We start from the raw sequence: 9,706 nt of genomic DNA, 5'->3' as shown, positions 1-9,706 counted from the left end.
ATTCTGTGTGTGTGTGTGTATATATATATATATATATATACATATATAGGTTCTGTTTCTCTGGAGAACCCTGACTGATACAGAGACTATACGTCAGACCTTCTGACTCCCAATTCAATGCTGTTTTTCACTAAACTATTATATCTCTCCAAGCAAATACAGAGAAGATTCCCTAGGAAACTTCATACCCACTTGCCATACCTAGAACCTCCCAGTCTTGGTCCAAGAGTGAAAGTGAAAAATAAATCTCCAGGAAGACACAAGGGGATCCTAGCAATGCACAAAGTATAAGGTTGTGAGCGCCCTGGGATCAGCTAACCCTCTGGCACTAGTGCTTGAACTACAATGTGTCTCCTAATCTACTGTCCACTATTTCATGTGCCTAATAAGAGCACATGTGCCCAGCAGTCTGTCAGCCAGAGAACTCTACCTTGATCAGTACTGCTACACACCTAATAATCACCTGAAGCTTGAACTGTGAATCATCAAATAAAATTAAGTAAAGTTTTAATATTGTATGACTTTGCTATAATCTGATTTTTTTTTTTTTTTTTTTTTTTTTGAGATACACGGGCCTCTCACTGTTGTGGCCTCTCCCGTTGCGGAGCACAGGCTCTGGACGCGCAGGCTCAGCGGCCATGGCTCACGGGCCCAGCCGCTCCACGGCATGTGGGATCTTCTCAGACCGGGGCATGAACCCATGTCCCCTGCATCGGCAGGCAGACTCTCAACCACTGCGCCACCAGGGAAGCCCTAATCTGATTTTTAATGTAATAATCTATACATGGTACAAACACAGAACCACAGTCCATTGACACAAACTTATAACCATCTACTGACTAGAATTGTCTATTCCTGTCTTCTCTGAACTACAGATGGAGAGACAGATTACCAGATGGAGAGAGATTATCAGATGAAATAGCTAGCCACAAAGCTTCCATCCCCGGGCAACTGGTGAAATGAAGTGATCTGGATCTCTTTTCCATAGCTTCATGATATTAACTCTCTTCTGAGTGAAAGGACTTAGTTGGACATACCTGAAACATATCTCTATAGTTGTTATTTTAGATAAACTCTTAGAAAAAAAAAAACCTTAAAATCAGAGAACCATTGGATTGAAAAAGTTTTGAAGTTCATCTGATTCTACATTTACATTTTTTAATTTTATATGTTCTTTAGTGCCTAAACATGTGATATAGCCAGTGACCACACAAAGATAAATCAGAAAGTTGGCGTGCAAAAATATGATACTGTGGTAGGACTCCCTCAGCTGGGTTAAGAACTTGTCATCCTTGTTTATTAGAGTCCTGTGAATGGTAGTTTCGGTACAAGGAAAGAGGAAGTCAAGTTTGTGTGAAATCTCTGGGAAGGTATGTCCAAGAGATAAAATATAGACAAGTCTACCGAAAGGTAATGAAAGTGTGGTTCCTGACTCTTCTGAAAGTCAGCTGATAGGAGATATCCAGTCAGCCTTTCTTACCCTAAGAACAACTAAGGAATTGCCATTGCAGCAAAATCTTACAGAGGCACGTCAATCAGTTCTACTTCTCAGAAAGGGCAACCTAGGAAATTGTCTAATTTATGCTAAAAGACAGAATTGAAACTATGCTTCCTAATTTACCAAAAATAAAAAAATTCTCAATGAAGTTTGTAGAACTAGCATCAAGAAGCAAGTCTAACTTCCTGCTGTTTCTCCTCTACAGTTACAAAAAATTGAGGCTTTAAAAACCTTGCAAATTAGGATCCTTCCTCAAATACCAGAAAATGAACTGGCAGAGTAAAGCAATATATAGTCTTTTGGACAGAGTAATTAAGTACTTTTTTCTCTCAAGTGTGTGTGTGTGATCAAAAATCAGATGCTTTAATACACACACACACACAAACAGTATCAGAAATTAAGATTTTGATTGGAAATTATATTTTACTCATGTCTGAAAGACTTTTAAAAGGTAAATCATATAAACATAAAGACCAACAAAAGGAAAGTTGGCATAACTATAGTCATCAGCAATCATACATTTTTTTCAAGTATACATTATGTATAAAAATTGACCATGGATAAGGCTACAAAATAAATCTCAACAAATAATATCAAGAGAATTAATATCATGCAGGTCATGTTCTCTGATCAAAATGTAATTAAATTATAATTCATAAAAAATTACTGAAAAAAGATGATTAGAAATTTTAAATGCACTTCTAAATAATACATCTGTCAAGTAAGAAATCTTTTTAGCTAAGATGTAGAAATAAATGAAAACATGCTGCAAAAACTAATAAAATAGAGACCTTTGGCAAAATTGATCAAGAAAAAAATAAAGGCACAAGTAACAATATTACAATGAAATACTGAATGTAATTATAGGTACAGTAGGGATTTTTTTAAAAATCAGAGAATACTATGATTTTTCATAGTATTTCATAATGATTTTTAAATACTGTGACAATTAATTTGAAAACTTAGAAGAAACAAAACACCTCCTGAAATATATAATCTATTACATTCGATTTAGGAAGAAAGTGAAAAACTAAATAGACTTACAGTCACTAAAGCTTAAAGTATACCCTCCCCTTCCCTTTCCAAAAAAAAAAAAAAAGGCCCAGACGAGTTCTATCAAATACTCAAAGAACACCTAATCTCAATCTTTCACAAATTGTTCCAGAAAACAGAAAAAGAGGAAATGCTACCCTATTCATTCTGAGAGAAGTTAACCCTTGATATCAAAACTACATATGGACAGTATAAAAAAGAAAGATTATAAGCCAATTTCACTAATAAGCATAAACGCAAAAATCCTCCGTAAAGTTCAGCAAACCAAATCAGCAATGTAGTTTTTTAAAATGACCAAGTTGGGGTTTGTTCCCCCCCGGCAATGCAAGGACAATTTACCATTAGAAAACCCAGAAAGTCATTTGCCACATTGACAAGTTAAAGAACAAGAGCCATAAGATTTAGAAACTAAATAACACACATTTCTCAACAGATGTCTAAAAATCATACAATAAAATTAAATACTCATGAACACAAACAGAAATTCTTATCAAATAGTAATAGAAATTCTTAACCTGATATTTCAAGTTATCTACCAAAACCTACCCCCCAAATCATACTAAAATGTGAAAAATGAAAAGCATTTCCCTGGAAATTAGGAATAAGACAAGGATGCCTACTATTCTGCCCCTATTTAATACAGTGTTAGCTACCGCAGTAAGAAGAGTACATTAGAAAGACCACTATTCATTTGCATATTTTATGATTACCTTACACTGAAAATCTAAAATAATCTGCAACAAACTGAAGTTTCAGCAAAGGTGCAAAATACAAGATCAACATACAAAAATAATAATTTTGCTCCCATACACCAGCAGCAGGCAGTTAGAAAATGCAATTTTTTTTTTTTTTTTTTTTTTTGTGGCGGTACGCGGGCCTCTCACTGTTGTGGCCTCTCCCGTTGCGGAGCACAGGCTCCGGACGCGCAGGCTCAGCGGCCATGGCTCACGGGCCTAGCTGCTCCGCGGCATGTGGGATCTTCCCGGACCGGGGTACGAACCTGGGTCTCCTGCATCGGCAGGCAGACTCTCAACCACTGCGCCACCAGGGAAGTCCAGAAAATGCGATTTTAAAAAAAGAACTAAGAGAGCAGTGAACAAAAAAAAAGACAGAAAATTATGCCCCAAATTATAAAGTGTTATTGAAAGACATAACAGAAGACCTTAATAAATGAGCAATATACCATATTGATGGATGGGAAGAATCAATATCAAAATGATTTCAGTTCATCCCAATTAAATAATAAGTGCAGTACAAATAAAAATTCCAACAGAGGTTTTCACAAGCAAGAGCAAAGGACCAAGGGTAGCCAAGATATTCCTGAAGAGGACGAAATAGGTCAAAGGAAAGCCTTCCCTACCAGCTACTAAGAGTTTATTACAAGTTTAATTGAGACACTACAGCTTTGGCTTAGAGATCGACAAAATGACCAATGGAACAGATCAGGAAGCCCAGAAGCAGAACTATACAGAAATAGAAACTTGACATATGATGGCAAAATGGCATTAAAATCAGAGGGAGGGGCTTCCCTGGTGGCGCAGTGGTTGAGAGTCCGCCTGCCGATGCAGGGGACACGGGTTCTTCCCCTGGTCCAGGAGGATCCCACATGCAGCGGAGTGGCTGGGCCCGTGAGCCATGGCCGCTGAGCCTGTGCGTCCGGAGCCTGTGCTCTGCAACGGGAGAGGCCACAACAGTGAGAGGCCCTCGTACAGAAAAAAAAAATAATAATAATAATCAGAGGGAAAAGGATGTAATTTGCTATAAATAATGTTGGAGTAATTGGTTATCCATGTAGGAAAAAAATGTTTAATTAGATCCTATTTCATATCATACACATATAAATGGATTAAAAAGCTAATGTTGGGCTTCCCACCACAAACAGTAACCCCCCACTCACCGCAACCAGAGAAAATCCTGTGCAGAGCAAGGGAGACACAATGCAGCCAAAAATAAAATAAATAAAATAAAATAAATAAATTAAAAAAAAAAAGCGGGGGCAGCGGTTAAGAATCCGCCTGCCAATGCAGGGGACACGGCTTCGAGCCCTGGTCCAGGAAGATCCCACATGTCGCGGAGCAACTAAGCCCATGTACCACAACTACTGAGCCTGCACTCTACAGCCCGCGAGCCACAACTGCTGAAGCCCGCACGCCTAGAGCCCGTGTTCCGCAACAAGAGAAGCCACCGCACTGAGAAGCCTGCGCACTCAAAGAAGAGTAGCCCCCACTCGCGGCAACTAGCGAAAGCCCGCGCGCAGCAACAAAGACCCAACTCAGCCAATTAAAAAAAAAAAAAAAAGCTAATGTTATAAGTAAGCATTTTAATGCTTTTAGAAGAAAGTATAGGGGATAAGCTTATGATCACCAATTAGGGAAGGGTTTCTTAATTCAGACATAAAAAGCATAAACCATTAGGGAAAAGACAAATATATTTTAATACATTAACACAAAAACAAACAAATCCTCTTCAACCAAAATGAAAAGGCAAGCTACAGACTGGGAGATGTGTGCAACATATTTAACTAACAAAACAGTGAGTAGTGAGAACACAGAAAAATTCATTGATAAAAAGCAAGAAACCCAATAGAAAAATTCATTGATAAAAAGCAAGAAACCCAATCAAAAAAATGGGCAAAGTACATGAATAGGCATTTCACAGAAAAGGAAACCTGTCAGGCCAATAAACTTCTGAAAAGATTCTCAACCTCACTAGGAATCAGGAAATGCAAATTACATTAACATTTTACATCCACCTGATTGGCAAACATTTTTAAAGTCTGACAATACCAAGTGTTGGTAAGATGTGGAGCAACAGGAATTCTCTCATACTATTGATGGCAATGTAAATTGGTACAACTTTGGAGAGCAATTTGGTAATATCCAGCATTCCCATTCCCAAGAACATACCCTGAAGAATCTCTTTCACAAAGAGATATGTAAAAGGTTGCTTGCATCAGAATTGTTTGTGACAACAAAAACTGGAAATATCCAAAACTCTCCCAACAGGAGAATACATAATTAGTCACCAAGTATTCATACAATGAATTCTATATGCAGCAGTTAAAATAACTGAACAAAACTGCATGTACCAACGTGGATAAATCTCAAAAAACAAAGTATTGAGGGAAAAAAAGCAAGGTGCAGAAGGATATATACACTATGACACCATTTATATTAAGTTAAAATATGCTAAACAGTATTACATGTTGTTTATGAGAATATGTATAAGTAAAGGTATAAAAATATTCACGGTGATGATAGTGTGCCAGTTTTGGTATAGTGGATGCCTCTGATGAGACAGGAAAGGGATAAACATATTCCAGAAGTTAGTCAACCATGTCTGTAATATTTTATTTTAAAAATAAAGTCTGAAGTAAATATGGCAGAACAATGGGTAAACTGATGTTTATTGTATTAGTCTTTTTAATTTCCCATATGCTTGATATGTTTCAGTTAAAAAGTGAATAACTTTAAAATAAAACTTCAGAATAGACTTCATCTTAATGGATGATAAAATCCCTAATAACTACTAAGATTTCAATAAAATTTAACCATAAAATGGTCAAAATTCTCATTGTGAAACATAAATATTTCCATTTTAAGCAAACATGTGTCCACACTATCGATCAATAAATAAGAGCTATCTAGACATAAATTGATAGCAGGGTAAAAAATACATAAACATACACACACGTGGGTAGACTCGAAATGAGCACTAAAAAATTAACATAAGCTTGGAAGCTAGAAGTGTTTGGGATGAAATACCTTTTTAAAAAAAAAATTGACTCAATGAATGAAATGTTGAATAAACGTTAAGGAACAAGTGTATTATGTACTTCCTGAAAAGTTGTTACTTTAGAAATCATATAGCAGCAGAGATTTAAATAGTGCTCTAGAAATGCACAGTAAAAAGTAGTCAAGTCCTTTTCGGCCTTCCTCTCAATTCATTTCTTTCTGTTAAATGATCAGGTTAAACAAGCAGGCACACAACAAAATGACACAGGTCAAATCACTATCGACACTTCAATAGAACAAAAAAAATCACTATCGACACCCAATTTTCAAGGGCAATGGCACTCAAGAACTCACCCAGTGATACTTTGCTATGCCTTTAATTAAGGCGGGTCTTTTAAAGCTCAATTGTTCCATTCGTGTCTCAAATCAATCAGATGAATTTCACCTTTTACGTGGCCTGAATCCTGATAGCTCGGCACACTTGATAGGTAATTTAATCATCTGTGGTGTAGATGAACGCAAACTCAAATTAGCTACTGAAAGAGTTGGTCTTCTCTGAGATAGCTGTGCTTTTCCACTTTTATGCAAGAGCTGAGCTTCACCAACTGGCTAGCTGGAGGTGTTATTAAAAATTTAGTGAAAGAAACAAAGGTGTGCTCTGGTGTCTCTTGTTACCCTTTCTACTGTTACTCCAGTGGACAAAAGGCATAGGGCCTGCCTCATGAATAATGTGACATGGAATATTCACATGTATTTTTAATGGAGTCAAGTAATAACATTAAGAGAGATATTTGCAATCTTCAAATTTCACACGGTAACAGGCGCAGTAATTTGTTTTGATTCTGAACTGAGGATATCAGGATATTTTTTTTCCAAAAAAAGCACACTATTAACATCAAAATTAAAATTCCACATTTATAGCATAAATAGGAATTATGAAAATGGACCAAAGTTCTAAAAGTCACAAGGGTAGAGCAGTACAGGGCAGCCAACTAGATTTCAATCAGTTCTACTTACCCCCCAATGTAACTTCTTTACTTTTCAAACCAAGTTGGAAATAATCAACCAATGTGCACAGTGAATCCTGTGAGAAGGTCGTTTTGTGATCTTTATTCACTGGGAACTTTGTTTCCCAGGACACTAGAAAGAGCTTCCTGGATGCTGCAACTGTTCACCCAACAGTTCTGGAAAATTATCTTAAACTGCCTTATAGAGTGAACAAATTTCAATTTTGAATGAGAGTAAATTAACATGTAAAGACATGGTGTTGAAAACCAAGTGAGGATAGCCAAACACCGAGATTTGGAGAGACCGGAGAAAAGCATGCTCAAAGCCAGGGAGAGTCCTATGTGTTCTATTTGCTTCCTTGGCCCTCAAGCAATCTCTCTTCCCTCTGTGCTGCAGAGAGCAGAGTCAGCCAGGATGAAGCAGGAGTTTATTTTCTCTGCTTATTCACTTACCACCTCAGCAAATATTTATTGATCTCCTACTGTGTGCCAGGCATTGTTCTGGGAGCTGAAGATTCAGCAGTGACCAAATATATAAAGCTCCACAGGACACTGTGTTCACTGCTGTATCCCTAGCACCTAGAACAGTGCCAGGCACATACTCGGCGCTCAATCAATATGGGTGAAATTGATTTGAACAGAAATGGACAAGCTGCTGATGGTCACCATGGGCAGTGCAATACCTTGGCTGGGTATTAGAAAGAGTACAGGTAGTTGGGATTTAGGCCAGGACCTTATTCTGGTTTCATTCTTTTAAAGGATTGATTTATTCCCAAAGGTGGGATAGAGCCAGAAATAACCCAGATGCCAATTTTACTGCCCCTCATCAGTCTTCAGATTTATAACTTGCCTTAGGTGAGGCAGCTAATCAGTCTCAGATATTTTCTTTCCCCTCTGTCTCCAGAGAATCAAAGTAGTCAGGTTTGGATTGTGATGATAGAGCCATATCTTCATTTTATGGTGAAGGAAACCAGTATCGGGAAGGTCAAAGGATTTGCCCAAGTCACATGGTATGTTGGTGACAGAGTCGTGACTAAGACTCAGTCTCTAGACCTAAGGCTCGTAACGTCTTTATTCATCTGGGAGCCTTCTGGCCTGTTTAAAAACAAAAACAAAAAACCTGAACCTCTCAGAATAAAAAGCCCATATACATGTAGGACATCAGAGACTCGGCAAGGTAGGAACTTACTTTTGTATCCCTAGTTCTTCTGCTAAGAAAGAAGGAGCTCAGGCACAGAAGAAAAGAAAGAAGCTCATGAAAACCAGAGCAATTGGATTTTACTCTCTTCTGGATGTTGGCTTGTCTGCTATACTTTTATACTCTGCTCCAGTTTCCTTCAGTGCCAACTGCCCCTAGAGACCAAAACAAGGTTCTTTCCCAAATTCCCTACCTAAATGAAAAGCAATACGTAAGAGTCTTAATACTTTATTAACTTAAAACACCACTCTAATAAATATGTATTAACAAACATAATGCACTCCAGAAGATCTAAAAACATTTACAAACTTCATCATAGTAAAAACACCACTTTTTTTTTCCTCTGTGGTACGCATGGAGGGTTCAAAGAGCTGAAGACAGAGCCTTCACGTGCCTGCTAGCTTAGACATCTTAAAAATATCAGCTTAACAATAAAAAAACGGAATATACACAAAAATCTTTGAAGTATCTGTTCAGCTATTTTTCATTTACGTTTGATAAAATCCAAACAGTCAGAAGGGAAGTTTCAAGATTCTGTTTTACCTTCTCAGAATTCCTTTGTGGGGGGAGGGAGCATAGACCCAGCTACTTGGAGCTGCGGAGCAGAGGCAGACAGAGACTTTACTTTCCGGCTCCCCAGTACCTAGCATAGGGCCTGAAACCATGGTAACTGGTGGTCAATAGACATTTGCTGAATAAATGGATGACAATCTTGTCCAAAGGCATTGCTCTGTGTTTCCACCTCTTCTGAAGAAGCCTTCACAGGCCTCCTGGAGGGAGGACATCTAATCTCTTCTCACCAAGCCGACTTTTCTTCTGCTCCTTCTTGGGGCAGGATCCACAGTGTATCTTGTAATTTCAAAAGTATGAAATTCCTTTCCCAAATCAGTTTCTGAACCAGTCTCCAAGTGGAAGAAACGATTCCTCCAACCTTTATAGGCAGCACCCAACAAAAAAGGGGTCAAAAAACGCCCCAGAAGGAAAACAATAAAATAACACTCATTCTTCATTCCAGATAAAAACATTGATATGTTTACCTTGTAAATGATGATTCCTCCTATTCCACACAAGTATCTGGGGTAGGTCAGGAGGAGGAGGGAGGAAACCTGAAGGACCTTCCTATCTGTGGAACAGGGCTGGGAATAGGAAGGACTGTGAGGCCCGGTATTTTATCTGATTGCCTCTCCACTTGGAGTCTTCAGATGTAGAGGAGCCT

This window comes from Globicephala melas, chromosome 1, assembly GCF_963455315.2.
Source record: "Globicephala melas chromosome 1, mGloMel1.2, whole genome shotgun sequence".
Lineage (NCBI taxonomy): Eukaryota > Metazoa > Chordata > Mammalia > Artiodactyla > Delphinidae > Globicephala > Globicephala melas.
This window is presented reverse-complemented; position numbering follows the sequence as displayed.